This window comes from Schistocerca piceifrons, chromosome 6 (assembly GCF_021461385.2).
Source record: "Schistocerca piceifrons isolate TAMUIC-IGC-003096 chromosome 6, iqSchPice1.1, whole genome shotgun sequence".
Lineage (NCBI taxonomy): Eukaryota > Metazoa > Arthropoda > Insecta > Orthoptera > Acrididae > Schistocerca > Schistocerca piceifrons.
Genome location: NC_060143.1, coordinates 377,638,126 through 377,655,404, shown reverse-complemented (window position 1 = coordinate 377,655,404; position 17,279 = coordinate 377,638,126).

The window sequence follows — 17,279 nt, the reverse complement described above, 5'->3', positions numbered from 1 at the left end:
GGTTATCTGAATAACTGACGCACTTGGAGATATCTTGGAAGAGTTGGTCAAGGTATCTTTGAAAAATTGTGGAAACTCTTGTAGACCCAAGTGGTAGTCTGTCACAATGATACATGCTTAATGGCGTATTAATTACTAAGAGTTGTCTTATAATATACAGGTAAATGAAAGTAGGTGTCAGTTAGATCTGTTCTAGAAAATTAATTACCCACAACCAATTTTGTTAAAAATTCTTCTGTTCTAATAACTGGATACATGTCTGTGCTACCTTAAGCATTAATGGCAGATTTAAAATCACCACACATTCTAATTGATTCATTTGGCTTCTTCACTACTACCCCAGGCGTTGCCCACTGTCTAGGCAATACTGCAGACATTACTCCCACTCTCTGTAATCTATATAGATCTACTTAAACTTTATTGGACATAGAAAAAGGATCTGTACTGATTTAAAGACACATGGGATTGAAACGTCGTTGCATAACCTAATGTAGGCTCAAACAGCTGCTTACATTTTTCACAGAACATCCCAAGTTCTCGGGATGGAATCACGGTTGAAGTTAAATTGAATTGATCTTGAATTTGGAAACCAAAAAGCTTGTATGTCAAAAACATCATCACACTCTTCCAGGCGTTTACTACTAACAGGATTAATTTGGGCTACAATCTGACTACGCAACAGGAGACTGTCATTTGTTCATCATCACTGTGCGCTGACAATACGGCTGCTTTGGTGAGGCGATGAGCTGGTACGTGTGTCCATTAATCTGAGATACGGTCGTCCCGGTGTCCAGCTGAAATTCTGCTATTCTCTTCTTCTTCTGATAGCATTACAACCCTGCAGGAGTCTTAGCATCTTCAACACGTTTCATCCATTCCGCCCAGTCCAGCTCAGTTCTCCTCCTTCCTATAAGTCTGAGAGACTTTATATATTCTTCGACATCATCTATCCACGGCTTTCGTGGACTGTGTTTTTCCAGTTGGCCTCAATTCAAAAACCATTTTAGTTGTCCGTCCAGTATCTATCCTAGGAACACGTACAAACCAACCTATTCTCCTACTTTTTATTGTTGTTATAATGCCAGCTCCTCGTAGGAGGCGATTCAGCCCAGTGTTCGTTCTAGATCTCCAGATCCATTGTTATCCTGACTTGCCCAAAATGTCTTGCGCAGAACGTTGCGTTCCAATATCCTAAGCTGCTGCTCATCAGCACTCGTTAGCGTCCATGTTTCACATCCGTAGGCCACAAATGGCCTGAACATGAAGTAAAGGTGTTTTAATGTTATATGGGGACTAAGATGGCATACTGTCGTATTTAAAATACACTATTAGACACATTGTCTAAGGGTCAATAATTCTGGCAAAAGCCTACTGCTTTGTTTTATCACTGAGTATACCATCTTGAGTCAAGATGGTATACTCAGTGATAAAACAAAGCAGTAGGCTTTTACCATAAATATTGACCCTTGATTCAAGATATTGAGCTGTGATTTATAGATGAAATATGAGTACATGCATAAGACACCTGCTGTGAAAAGACACGTCCACTATTAAGATTTAAATTTTTGGGTTAATTTTTACTGAAAAATTTAATATTATTATGTAATCTGATAGGAGAAATTATTAAAAGCAGTAAATATTTCTTCAGAATTTTAAAATATATAGTACATAAGTAGATTACAATATCCCCCCTTCTCTCCACGGTAATGTGAGAGTTAACGACCAGGTATTTTCTAGGAAAACTGGATGGAAATTTCACACATTTCTGCATGGGCGCCAATTTCACTCGGCTCATTTTTAATATATCCAGTGCACTCTGGACACGACAGAGGTTGGCCCGGATTTCTATTTTTTTTCTGGTGATACATTTGAAACTTCCTGTAAAATTAAAACTTTGTGTTAGACTGGGACTCGAACCCGGTATCTTGACTTTCTCAGGCAATATTCTTACTGCCTTATGACACATCCTCACATCTTTACGTCCATCAGTATCTTCATAGGACAGCCGTCGTTCTAGTTCTGAAAAACCTTCTTTAATTACCTGAAGGGCCTCTGCATGATATAAAAACAGGAGTGTGGTGTGCAACTGGTGCAACACTAGTGTTTTCTCAGAATTTCCAACATCCTATAACTTCTGATAACAATGTCAACATTACAATGCAACCTTATTTCAGAGAACTAACGATTAACGAAAAGACCTAGATTTATTTCTTGCGGGACAAAGGCAGGGCCCACACGACCAACGCTTCTGTTTCAGTTTGTGCGCATTTCTGTGAGCAGAGGCTTCTGAGACAGCAGTTTGAAGTGATAAATAGCGCAGTGATTACCTCAGACTTCTTGGCTTCTATCTCGTCTAGTTCAGTACTAAGTTAGAACCTATTTACCATCTGCCAAACTTTCCCGTCAACGGACCAGAGAGTCATGCGGATACCACAGACTGCTGACAAGGTTGTTGGTACTCGTTGCAGGAAACGGTGTCTATTATCGAGGACTGCTCGCTGATGGCCTTGACGCAATAACATCCAGGATGACAATTATTGAACTATAAGAAAGAAATGTAAATTAGTTACAAACTACGGCGTGCACACACTTCATTCAAAACGTACACGTCACTACAGATATTAGGTTATGACATGTTCGATGCCTGTCATTGTTGGCGATGATGTGACGCAGACAAATAGTGAAATTCTGCATGACCCGCTGAAGTGTCGGATCATCGATGCTGTCGAATGGCTGTTTTAGGCTGTCGAATGGCTGTTTTCAGCTCAGCAGTGGTTTTGAGGTTATTTCTGTACTTCTTGTCTTTAATATATCTCAACAAAAACGAGACAATGTGTTCATATCTGGAGAATATGGAAGACAATCGAGACCCTTGACAGTAGTCTCTGGATACCCCAGACCCAGAGTGCCGTCCCCAAAGTGCTCGTCCAGCACATCAAATACTCTTCTTCTTCGATGGGGTCGAGCTCCGCCTTGCAAGAACCACATCTTGTCGAAATCAGGGTCACTTTGGATAATGGGGATGAACCTTACGGTAGTCACCATGCCATCAAGAAATATCGCACCGATTATTCCGTGACTGGACAGTCACCAGTTGAGGGTGAAGAGGCTTCTCGATCGCGGTATGAGGATTTCCTGTCTCCCAAATGCCCCAATATTGGTTATTGACGAACCCATCCAAATGAAAGTGGGCTTCGTCGCTAAACCAAACCGTATTCACATCAGAGTCCTCTTCGTCAATTCTGTTGATGATAGTGTTTGGTGAAACACAACTGCTGTTCCATGGGTCTGCGGCTTAATAGCTGATGGGTCTGAATTTTGTGCGGGAAGGGACGCATATTTCCAACAACAGTTTGTCGCAATGATTCCCACCTGTTGTTCAGCTCGTCTGATCGATTTCCTGGGGCTGCTTTGAAACACAGCACGTGTCTTCTCGATGTTTGCAGGCGTTTTCATCCCTTTGGACGACCGACTTTGCCAACACTGTCGTCACGATCATTACCCGTTCTCTCCAACTTGCGAATGAAATCCTTGATTGTTAGCACTCTCGAACCAGTTGTCTTCAGCTTGAACTCGGTCGCAAACTTCCTTTGAACCGCATTTGGGCTATTATTGCTCGCATAGTAGGCCTTAACAAGCGCTATACTCTCTGGCACGCAGTACCGTGACATTTTCATGTGTAAATGGCTGACAACAACAAGGTGCATGCACATACGCATACTAATCCCCATCATGCTCCGAGACCAACCGAGCAGTTTGAACGTTCTAACTCAAACCGTTCAGAAGTTATGACAGTTTTACGTCATATATTTCAATAATTGTTAGCCTGTATGTGCAACTTCGGGACTTTGGACTTTGACGTCTCCGCCCCCGCTCACTCTACTGGAACAACCAAACGTTTTTATGTCTTTGGCACAGCAGAATAGACTAACTGAATTGCGAGAAAGTGTCAGAAGCAATGACCGCACGTTGCCGAACTGAAATATGAAATGTTTATTAGAAAATATGCTCCATCTTTTATATTTCTGGTCTGAATGCATGGAGTCATTCGTTTGCGAAGGATATCATAAAGATGTTGTAGCCTCCGCTGAGCAAGCCGGCCTACAAACAATCCCTCAGTCACTACCTGGAGCGGCATGCGATTGCTCCCCACACCATGATACAAGCAATAAAACGGCTGTACTTCTCCAAAACATTCTAAGAGTGGGACCTTTCCCCAGGTAGTCGCCTTAATGGCGGAAGAAGGTCATCTGGGGTAGTGCAGAACTGTGATTCATCGCTAAACACTCTGCGACACCGTTCACCATGTAATGGTTCTTTATTTACGTGACCATTACGGCACTCCAACCCCAGTTCTCGATACCAGTAATATCGTACTACTTTTCTGCGAAGTAACAGACATATTTTTGTGACAATATTCACATTTGGTTTTATTAATGTATAGGCACTCCGATGTATCGATATATTACAGTGATATGGTTCTTGTGTGTATTCATTTCTGTGAGACTGTCATAATCTTTGACTTACTTGTAACCGTTTAGGTGCGAATGCGCACAGAGCAGTCTTTGTTTCACTTAGCAGAAGTTAAGTTGTTATTTCGCTTTGTAAAAGAACTATCAAGTCTTGTGTTTGGTTAAAGTGGAAATTAAATATATGAAGACTGATACAAAACTGTTTTCTTGATGATGTGACAATTAAGATGAAGCATATGTGAATTTACAAGAAGTCTAAGAAAAATGTGGGTCGTGAACACCAAGTCAAAAATTATTTCTACCATACCATTATTCTGATCTGGGATTGTTTGATCATTAAGAATTTCCTGAAAAACGCATTTGTTAGGTCTTCAAATACTGCTAAAATACATATCTGGACCTTCTAGCAGTCAAAGTGGAATCACCCTAGAATCAACAAGATGAGCCATAACAAATTCGACGAAATCTACGTGAGAATCCATTCAAGATAAGTGCCAAAATTAATAACTTTTTTTACAGTGACTTCATTATTTCCATTCTGACGATACCACCCACAGTCAATAACTTTGTTGTTGCCCGATAAAGCGAACATATGCTGCGTGAGCAACATTATTAATCTGATTTCTAACCTACTTTACAAGTGGTGGTATTGTTAGAACCAGCAGTCAGTCCATGTTTCCTGCAGACGGCACAACTGCAAACGCAGCCGTTTGTGTTGTGGCTTTAACGGCTACCTAAGCATGGGCCAGTAATTCCCGAGTCTAGCAACTGCTAGTCCCTAGCTAATGGTGCGGGATGACGTGGAACGTTGCAGGGACTCCATTATATGCCCTCAGATGGCGGGCGCCGGTGTGAAGAGGTTACGGTTTATTTGGTGCACAGTACGGCGATTCTCCTTGTGCTCGTGAAACGTAGTCGTACTGGAACCTTGACGATAAGTATCCCTGCCCACACGTTCTCAGGCACTCAAATATCAGGCCACTGTTACATCAGAATGCTCCACAAATCTGCGTATTTCTCGGTTTGACCAGCCCTCCTAATAAAGACCCTCAATGAGGCCCCTTTCAAACTGTGACGGGTGCTGACAACGCTATCTCAGACGAGTACACGGCATCTTCGTGACATTTACAGTGATCACTCAACACTTGATGCTATTCACGCACCTTATGTGCCCTTCAGGCTTGGTAACAACAGTAAACACGAACAATGCACTCTGGTGGCTGGTCTACCTGTCACGGACAATCGAAGGCGAACGATATTGTAGTACCGATGTTGTGACACTGCAATATCGTATTTATCCGCCGATACCAGGGGGCGACTTTCAGTTAAAATGTCCTTCCCACGCGAGGTCTAAGGCGTCTTGTCACGGTTCGCGCGGCTCCCCCCGTAGGAGATTCGAGTCCTCCCTCGGGCTTGGGTATGTGTGTTGTCCTTAGCGCAAGTTAGTTAAAGTCAGATTAAGTAGTGCGTGAACCTAGGGACCGATGACTTCATCAGTTTGGTCCCATAGTCCTTACCAAAAATTTCCAATTGTCCTTCCCAGTACGGGAATTACATAGTGTGTGCGAGTGCAGGTTGTGACACATGAAGGAGGACATATGGAAGTTTGTGTCTGGCCCTGAGTCATGCATGGATAGCCAAAGCGATTAAGGCGCCGGCTGGCGTAAAGCGGGAAATCCGTGTTCGAGGCTCGGTCCATCACAAATTTTCTTTCCATTATACAGCTGATGGTTCTCTGTAACTGCAACTGTACTTATTTATATACCCGCCGATGGTGTGTGTACCTGTACGAAGTAGCGCTGACACGTGACGATATCTTCTGGGTGCTTCACTTTTCTTGTTAGGCTATCTGGGTGCTTCACTTTTCTTGTTAGGCTTTGTACTACTTTTCTATTGACGGATGTAATATAAAATACTTACACTGACGAAATACATCCACCTATGACGAATGAACAGTGGCGGAATTTTGCCAAAAAGTAAAATTAGCCCAGTACTCTGTCTCCACATGTTATAGACCCAACCACCAGACAAGGGGACAGTACAATTCATACTGCGACAAAAACGGGTAAACAGGAACCTCTATCCTCAAAAGTCCAGAGATAACGGATGTGTAACAGCCGGCGTGGTTTATGACATGGCAGTACAGTTTGCTTAGAGACTGAGAAGTTGCACTGTGTTCTGAAAAACTCAGTATAGTACGACTACTATGGATGCCTTACAAAAATAAAACTGATTGAAAGGTACCGCGTTCCACAGAGGACTCTTTATGATGACTTTAATTGTATCTGAAATACTACAGGGCACCTGCAGTAAATTAACTGTTATTATTTGAAAAGCTTTTTGTTTCTACTTGACATTTACTTCAGTCTCTCTCTTTAAACTGTTTCTGTATTTCTGAAGAACCAGTAATTTTATTAACTATCAATAAGTTTGTAACAAACTGGAATTAATCAGGCAGTAATTAAAATTTGTTTTATGTTTCATTCCTCCTCAAGCACAAACATGTAATATTTCCACGTGTGTGCTTTCATATTGTCCAGTGATTCTGTATGTATTTTTTCAGTTACCTAATTTTCTGTGCGTTTTCTGAAATACCACAGTAATTATTCGCATTTGAATTGAACAAAAAAGTTGTTTCGTTCACTGTAAATATGACAGAAATCCAAAATACAATCGGTAATTCCACTGTTTATGGTTTAAAACGAATCTGACTTTGTAATGAAGTTTCCACTGGACACAGCGATTCCTTTTCAATTTTACTATGGCTCCTCATGTTTCAAAATTATCAGTGTTAAAAAGTTTAATTTTGTGGAGGACTATGTGAAGCTTTCAGTGCCGAACCTACGTGAAGGAGAGTAACGAAGTGGTGCAAAAACGCTGTTTTCTACGTTATTAGTATGTCACTGTATCTTGAAAACAAAATGATGGAAAACAATAAAGACGACAAATAAAGTGAAAAATTAATGAACACAGTTAATCTTAAGTTGGCTGTAAGGCACTAATCGGTCTATCGAAACTATTGTTTACCTAATGCGTTGAAGAATAAATAAAGGAAACGGGAGAAAATTTCAGAAGAGGAATGAAAGAGTATGAAGAACAATTAGGACTTCTAAATTCCAAGGTACTATGTACTGTCGTGGATAAAATTCGCTTACCCCTCGCCTTTTCGTTACACCCAATCTGCAAAGCTTTACTCTCTGTTAAACAGCATGTTAGGCAAATAGATACATTGCTGTCAGCATATCAACTCAGCTGTGCCCCAAGTTTACCTTACAGCAATAAAATAGTGATACGCCAACTGGACCAACGTTAGGTGTTAATGAAAACTGATCTTCAGCAAAAATACACTGCGCAACAGAATTAAAGGATCACTTTTTCGAAACTCCTTAATTTCTACCTAATGCGACGCTTATGTTTGAAATTTGTTTCAAAGCTGCGTATGAGCTGCCTCAAATGATGCCCTATGACGTTTCTCACTGGCTCGACGACGCTTCAAAAAGCAAGGTGTCAACACATGCGAAATAAAGACCGCAGGTGAGAAGTTAATAAGACGTGTAAGGTGGGTTAATGATGTCACATTGGCATCACATTTCCCCCATAATTCAGCCTAATGCCACTGTAGACGTGAAACACGATACGGAGCTCGATTTAAACAAAAAAAAAAAAAAAATGCTGATGGTCAAACATGCATTTTATAAGAAATTTGTTATATTGGCTCTCATGCTTGTAAATGACTGTTTTCCTTCCGCGTGTTATTGTGGAAGAGATTGTTCAAATGGCTCTGAGCACTATGGGACTCAACATCTAGGGTCATAAGTCCCCTAGAACTTAGAACTACTTAAACTTAACTAACCTAAGGACATCACACACACCCATGCCCGAGGTAGGATTCGAACCTGCGACCGTAGCAGTCCCGCGGTTCCGGACTGCAGCGCCAGAACCGCACGGCCACCGCGGCCGGCTGTGGAAGAGAATTGACTTCTTGTTTAGCTACAATGTGCAACAGACTTACACGATAACTCTTACGAAACGCGGTAATTCTACATTTACATCTACATGATTACTCTGCAATTCAAATTTAAGTGCTTGGCAGAGGGTTCATCGAACCACAATCATACTATCTCTCTACCATTCCACTCCCGAACAGCGAGCGGGAAAAACGAACACCTAAGCCTTTCTGTTTGAGCTCTGATTTCTCTTATTTTATTTTGATCATTCCCACCTATGTAGGTTGGGCTCAACAAAATATTTTCGCATTCGGAAGATAAAGTTGGTGACTGAAATTTCGTAAATAGATCTAGCCGTGACGAAAAACGTCTTTGATTTAATGACTTCCATCCCAACTCCCGTATCATATCTGCTACACTCTCTCCACTATTACGTGATAATATAAAACGAGCTGCCCTTTTTTGCACCCTTTCGATGTCCTCCGTCAATCCCACACCGTGCAGCAATATTCTAACAGAGGACGAACGAGTGTAGTATAAGTTGTCTCTTTAGTAGACTTGTTGCATCTTCTAAGTGTCGTGCCAATGAAACGCAACCTTTGGCTCACCTTCCCCACAATATTATCTATGTGGTCTTTCCAACTGAAGTTGTTCGTAATTTTAACACCCAGGTACTTAGTTGAATTGACAGCCTTGAGAATTGTACTATTTATCGAGTAATCGAATTCCAACGGATTTCTTTTGGAACTCATGTGGATCACCTCACACTTTTCGTTATTTAGCATCAACTGCCACCTGCCACGCCATACAGCAATCTTTTCTAAATCGCTTTGCAGCTGATACTGGTCTTCGTATGACCTTACTAGACGGTAAATTACAGCATCATCTGCGAACAACCTAAGAGAACTGCTCAGAATGTCACCCAGGTCATTTATATAGATCAGGAACAGCAGAGGTCCCAGGACGCTTCCCTGGGGAACACCTGATATCACTTCAGTTTTACTCGATGATTTGCCGTCTATTACTACGAACTGCGACCTTCCTGACAGGAAATCACGAATCCAGTTGCACAACTGGGACGATACCCCATAGGCCCGCAGCTTGATTAGAAGTCGCTTGTGAATTTCCACCCGTTCCGACGCTTAAGTTTGAAATTTGGCTCAAAGATAAATACAAAATTCCTCTGTAATGGTGCAAAAGCATGGCGCCCTGCGATGATGTGAGAAGTAACATCCACTACTAGTACTCAAATTTTTCATTTGTTTTACTGAAAAAACTGAACATAGTTCGGAATATAGCAGAAGAAATCATAAAAAACAATAAACATTTTACAACATTTTAAAGTGTACAGCACATAACTAGATTTCAATATTTTCGAAAGATAGGCATAAAGTACCCCAGCCCACCCCCCCCCCCTCTTCCTCCTTGGTCTGCAAGAATTAATGATCAGGTAGTTTTCAGGAATATTGCGTGCAAATTTGGCAGATTTCTGTAAGGGCTCCCATTTCACTGGACGCATTTATAGTGTAGTGCGCAACAAAATTAAATGATCACTTTATCTAAGCCCACTAACTATCTCCCAATGCGACGCATAACTTTGGCTCGAATGTGCCTTCAATCTGTGGTGGTGCAAAAGCGTGGCACCCAGTGACGTCGCACTCGAGTTCGGTGTCTTTTCAAAAAGCAAGGTGTCGACACACGCGAAAAAAAGCCCATAGCTCATGAGTTCACGCAACGTATAAGGTGGGTTAATGACGTCACATTGGCATCACATTTCACCACAATTCTGCCCAACGTCACCGAGGACCTGCCGCACAACGGGAAGTTCGTCACACTCCCTATTTCCCACATTCCACCCATTTCTTCTATCGTTTCTGCGATAGAGATTAGAACCGCGACGCACAGCGTTGAAATCAGACGGTTTTCTCATCAGTGGCCGAGGAAAACATTTCAGACTGCCGCTCAGAATCGACACGAAAAGGCCTGAGGGATGGCATAAAAGATCTCAATCAAACCACCCCTCTCTTTGGGGCATTGATTCCCGCACATTTCGCGGTAGAGAACGAAAGTAAGATGAGGAAAAGGAGGACGTTCTTCATAGCCTTTGACGCTGCTGACATCCTCGGGGGTTTCAGTCCTCCTCTAAGAAGCTAACTTGCAAGGGGAGGCCGGTAATTGTGAAATTCAGATTCGATTCATACTGCGCATAATAAAAGCTCATGGCCAGAAGTGTAATGTGGCAAAGCACCAAGATGCACTTCTCAGCCGTTGTCGAGAAAATCGACAGTTAAAAGAAACCGTTGCGACGAAATACTCTGTACGATTAATAATTTTCTACAGCGTCGTGGCGCAGCGTTAAGCGCTCGGGTTCGTAATCCGAAGGTCGCCGGATCGAATCTCGCGCCATGCAACCCTTTTTTTTGTATTTGTTTTTTGTAATTCACACACATATATGTATATATAATTCCCGGCAATCAGTTGCAATAATTATGCATAAAATAAGTTGTTGAATGTCCTTTGTCGTGCAAAAACTGGCGACTTCGAACATCATTATGTTTTCCGCAAACAAAATTGTATTTCACAAATGTTATTGATTGTCTTCATAATGTTAACCACGTATAGTTAACGGAAGACGTAGAAACGGTATTCCGAAACGAATACGTGTAGCGTGAGTCAAACGTTGGAATTAGAATAGAGGACCCCGCGAACACAAATTTGCTGCGGCATGTATGAAATATAAACTCCGTTACTCGCTTGTTACACTTGAAGGACAGATGTTGAATGGGCCGAAACGAGCCGCCGCATAACAGCGTAGTTGCCTGCTAACTTCGAAAGAAGGTAGATGCGGTCCCTAGCGCAACTTATAACATCGTCGAAAATCAGTGCGGACGGGAGAGGTTTGGTACACCCTGTTAAAAAAACGGAAAAATGGAGGCGGTACAATTGGAGAGCGATCTGCCTTCACAAACATGCATGCGCAATTCATTAATAGTTAATATATATATATATATATTTGAATTATAAAAAACTAATAATAAGAAAAAAATTGCATGGCGCGAGATTCGATCCGGCGACCTTCGGATTACGAACCCGAGCGCTTACCGCTGCACCAGGACGCTGTAGAAAATTAATCATAGAGAGTATTTCACCGCAACGGTTTCTTTTAACTGTCGATTTTCTCGACAACGGCTGAGAAGTGCATCTTGGTGCTTTGCCACATTCTTATGCGCAGTATGAATCGAATCTGAATTTCACAATTGGCGGCCTCCTCTTGTTAGACCGCTCACATTAAGAACATCTGCTCCAAGGCAAAAAGTACAAGTACTAGGAGGGCTTGTGACAAAAACTGGGGCCTAAGCCCCAGGAGTATGCACTAGATATACACCACAGTGGTTAGACCTAGGATTTCTTACGGGGCTGTAGTGTGGTGGAAGAAGGTAGAACAGCGGGTTGCTGCTAAGGAGGCTGCTAAGGTGCAGTGATTGGCCTGCTTACCCATAACGGGCGGAATTAGGCACACCAACCGCTAGAATGGAAGCCATGCTGGATATGGCTCCACCTGACCTTTGGGTCAAGATGAAGGCAGCAGCTGGGACACACAGACTTAAAACTGGCAAAAACCGGGTCTCATTCGGATATCTAGAATCACACAGTAAATATAAGAATGGCTGGGGAAATGCCTGCCGACTACATAATAACTCCCAACTGCTCCGACAAGCCTTACAACATAATAATTGGAAGTAGGGAGCAGCGGGAAAAAACAGTTCGACACCCTACAGGGGACATTGTTTGGCTCACCGATGGGTCGAAAACAGACCAAGGCGTTGGGGCAGGGGTGTACGGAGTTCAGCCAAGACTGGAGAGCATCATCTCTCTAGGAAAACTGGCCTTTGTATTCCAAGCTGAAATTACTGCAATCAGGGCATGTGAGGAGGAGAATATGCGTAGGTCCTACAATGACCGTAGCATCTACATCTATTCAGACTGTCAGGCAGCCCTGAAATCATTGGCAGCTCCTGCAACAAGATCTAAGATTGTTGCAGATTGCCATAGGGTTCTGGTGGAGCTAGGGGGAAGCTATAGGGTAAACCTAGTGTGGGTCCCTGTCCACTGAGATATCTGTGGCAATGAACAAGCCAATAGATTGGCTAGGATTGGGGTAACAACTCCATTTATTGGATCGGAACCTGTCCTGACAATCACCAAGGCAATGATCAAATTAGAACTACGGAACTGGCTTAGGAAACAGCAAGTAGGATATTGGACCAAGGTCCATAAACAAAAACATGGTAAGGCAATGATGCCCAAGTCATGTTTTAAGAGAAGCTCTGTAATCCTGGGATTGAACAGGAAAGAGATCAAACTCATGACTGGACTGATGACCGGCCATGGGAATTTCAAAAAACCCCTACACACAATGGGTATAACGGACGAGGACCCTAAATGTAGGATCTGTGATGAGGGGTGAAGAAACTGCATCACACCTAAATCTTCGAATGCATGGAATTGGAGAGTAAAAGATACAGAATCTTCGGGACAACTAGACGTGAAGAAATTGTCTCTAACAAAAACCTGGTAGAGGGGACTCCTTGCACTATTTAAGGGTACTGGTTGGCTTTACTAGATAATACAGGGAGCGATACCACGCGATAAACCTAGTTGCGGTGATGGCAATGGCGGGTCAGACCTAAGCTGTTTTGGGTTCCCTGTTAAAATCAATCAATCAAAATGAATCAAAGCACATCCCCATAGAACGCGGTCTGGTTCCTTTGAATTTCAGCAAGACCGAAATTGTTGTTCTCGTCTTCAGGCTGGAAGCACTAGGCACCATTCATTACCATTCAACGAAATTTGAACGTGATCCGAACCGGCATAGTATGCGTATGTAATTTTATCCTTCCTATTATGTGTCCTGTGGCGCGATCGCGGGAGGGGAGAGCGAATGGTGGTGCTGTGACGCACATTGAATTGAACGGCAAAGGTCCTTCTAATAACTCCCAATTCAACACAACCATTGGTGCCAACCACCCACTTTTGTTGAGCGCCTTAAACGTGTATTGTACAGAACCTATGACGAGAGCCCCTGGCTATGCTGCTGTTCTTTCTCCTCTGCATGATGCTCTTGCATCTGATAGTAGGCCATCCAGAATCGGAGTGTGGAGAGGTTGCCAGTCTGCAAGCTCCTAGGACTTCGTCACAGTTTCTGTCTGTACAGGTACATTTTTAAAATTCCCAATAAGGGTGGGCAGGTGCCGCCGAGGGTTTTGCCAAAGTGGAGGGTCTTTGGGGGACACCCTTTGCTGTTTTATTTATATATGTGTCTGTATCGCATCCTCCATTATCACGCCACAGGAGGACGCAGAACAGGAGTGCTGAAAAAGCGTATGCACCCTGAGCCGTGGTAAAAATTGCTGTTTTGAAGAGCGCGCCGCAGCGCGTAGTGAGAAGAAGTCGCCCTCCATTTCTGGGGGTGGCACCGCTGTGGCAATCGCAACTTTGGTGTCTCCATCTGGTGGGAAAGGGGAAAGGTTGCCTGTTCACGTGCATTTAAGGGGCGCTATGAGCTCGCCAGTCGGTCAGTCTGGGTCTGTCTCTCGTCCGCATTTGTTAGGCAGTTAGTGTCTGTCTGTCGCTCGGAGGGCTAGTATGTCTGTCGTTCCGATCAACCTTTAAAGCCGGCAAAATGAGAGTATTTCCACTCCGCCAGTAAGAGAACTCGGCGAGTGGTCGCCCGGTCGGGGCTTAGTTCCTGAGTCTGCGTGTTAGGCCGGCAGTCTGCTCGAGTTTGCGAGACCGCTACGGTCGCAGGTTCGAATCCTGCCTCGGGCATGGATGTTTGTGATGTCCTTAGGTTAGTTAGGTTTAACTAGTTCTAAGTTCTAGGGGACTAATGACCTCAGCAGTTGAGTCCCATAGTGCTCAGAGCCATTTGAACCATTTGAACCATCTGCTCGAGTTTGCTCAGGCAATGGTCATTGGCGGTTGCATCGATCGGCTGGTCGGTCCCGCACTGAGACACAAGATGACTTGTCTGTCTTGAGCGTCGGCGCATGTGAGGTCGCCACGTGAGTCCAGTGGGCCGCCGCGTATAGCGAGCGATAGTGACTTCGCGGTCGACACGAGAGCAACAGGAGTCAACCCACGACATCAGTCTGGCCGGTGCGAGCTGCGACGCCATGAGACGGGAGATCGTCGCACCTTCCTGAGTCCGTTGAAGCGGCTGGCAGCGGACGGTTCGGGAGAGCGATTTGGGGGTGCTGCGCCAGGTGTTCTCGAGAAATCGCAGTTTATTAGAAGTTAAGTGATTGGTGATATGTTGTTTGATTTACTCTTGTTAAATTCTACTTGTTTTCTTGGTGGGGTCACCAGACGTTTTGCTTTGGGGTCGTCCCACCATTCTTCTCCGTTTGCCCACCCGTGGGAAGGTGGTTGTTTATAAATTCGGTGGTCCGTTTTCCCCTTGTGGAGTAGGGGCGGGTTGGAGCAACCTATCAATCTACCGTACATTAGTAGCTGCCTCTGTCATGTTTGTCGGATTTGGTGTGTTAACGAATTTATTGCTCGGAGTGTAACGGCCTGATACCTGAAATATGTTTTGATCTTTGGAAACTATGATATTATTGCCTATGATCTTGAGAGGCGGTATCTGTGTACTGTAGAGCATCTTAACTATTGTTTGGCCAACATTGTAGAATTCTATATAAGACTGCATTTCATGGGCTTTTATTTAAGTGATCGTGTTAGTATATGAAGTTGCCGTCCTTTCACCGTAAGACATTTCTTAGAAGTTAAAATCAAGTTGCACCTTCGGTGGCAAGGTTAATATTTTAATTATTAGTGTTTTGTACCATTTCCACTCCTTCTATGGGGGGGGGGGGGGCGTGCATAGTTTGTATGCTTGTGTAAATTGTTAAAACTCTTAGTTTAAAGTTATCTGGTGTGTTGCAGATTTGCACCAGTGTAGTCTTTCAGAGGCTGTTGTGAGCGGTCGTAACTACGGCTGTGTCAAAAGGGAGCGGCAAGGTTCTCTGCCCGAAAGCTCATACAGTCAAAACTTGTTTTATTCTGCCTCTGAATAAATTGTAACTTTGATATTTAGAGGGTGCTTTCAGATTATAATTTTAAATCTGTTTCTTTTAAAAATGCTTTTAGGCACCATTAAAGTGAATAAAATTCCCATTTGTTAAAAGGAGTTTGGTTATGATTTCATCAGTTACTCCCTGTCAACTACTTCCATGCTTAAATAGTGTGATTAGATGTGTTAATGTTCTTGATGAATCGCTAGTAAATAAAATAAATTCTTAAGAATATTCTTTGAAAATAAACCACTGTTCACACTCTTACCTGCTTCGGATCACACTCAGTTTTCGTGGAATGATTTTGAACAGCCTTTAGTGGCTCCAGCCTGTACACAAGAGCAAAAATAGCGGTCGCGCTGCACTCCAGATGGACGCGATCACGTCCGATGGGGATGCAGCGCTACAATGTGCTTAGAGAAAGGTTGAAACGCCCAAGGATGTCAGCAGTGTCAAAGGTCGTGAAGAATGCCCTCCTGTTGCTGGTCGCACTGGGAACTGTCGTTTTCGACTGGGAAATGGCGTAAATCAACGCCCCAGGGAAAGTGGTGATTTCATTGACGCCCATTATGTCACTCCCTGAGGCATTTTCGTGTCGGTTCTGACCAGATGTGCTTCTGGAATGTTTTTCTCGGACACTTCTGATGTTTTAACGCTGCGCGTCTCAATTCTGACTTCCATCACAGAGATTCAAAAGAAGGCATACTCTACATATGAGACGAGGCCATTAAGCAATGAAAGATGTGATTTTGTGGCCTAAACTGATTTAATCCTGTAAGTATTCATGTATATTTTGCACTTACCTGGTAAAGATTTTGTAACATTTCCTGTATACCACATGCTTTTTTTGTATCTTTTGATAGAATCTGTCAAGATGGTCTGCGACTAAAGCCGGTTGATATTTGGATTTTAAATAAAAAAAAACAGCTGATGGTCAAACATGCATTTTATACATTACTTGACGGCTGTTAATAGTCACCTTCCAAAAATCTTCATAACAAATTTCTTCGTGATGTTTGATTTTTAGTGACACGGTAAGGACCTTGTAAATGGATTTTCAGATGCCATGTAATTTAATGTTCCAACAGCGTTTTAGCGATTCACATCTGACACATTCTTTCTATTTCTATGTCTTCATAATTGCACTGAATGAAGTCAGCAATGACTTGACATATTGCACTGTGGACACACTTCTGACACTTTCCACAGTGGTCTACTATCCGGAAAAGACGGACAAAAATGAAAAGACTCGGATTGAAATAAAAATTGGTGGTCAAGACTTTTGAGGGTCGCTGATTACTAATTTGATGCTTTTTTTTCAAAATTCAAAACTGGTGGATCGAAAGTAGCTGACTTTTGCATGAAAAATTCATTCATTAAAAGAATAGGGTGCGTAAGTGTTTGGAAGGTTGTTACATTCGAAAATATGTTAAAATAAATATTGGTGGGATAAATACATGTAAATGTCGTGTGAAAAGAGACTCCTGTCGGGTAGACTGTTTGTCGCGTGCAAGTCTTTCGATTTGACGCCACTTCGGGGACTTGCGCGTCGATGGGGATGAAATGATGATGATTGGGACAACACAATACCCAGTCCATGAGCTGCGGAAATCTTCGACCCAGTCGGAAATCGAATCCGGGCCCTTAGGGTTGACATTTTGTCGCGATGATCACTCAGCTACCGGGGGGCCGAAATTGGGGGGGGGGATGAAAAATAGCGGTATTTTCAATAAAATAAGTATTTATTAGAGAAAAATAGCACTCTGAAGGTTTTCTAATTTTGA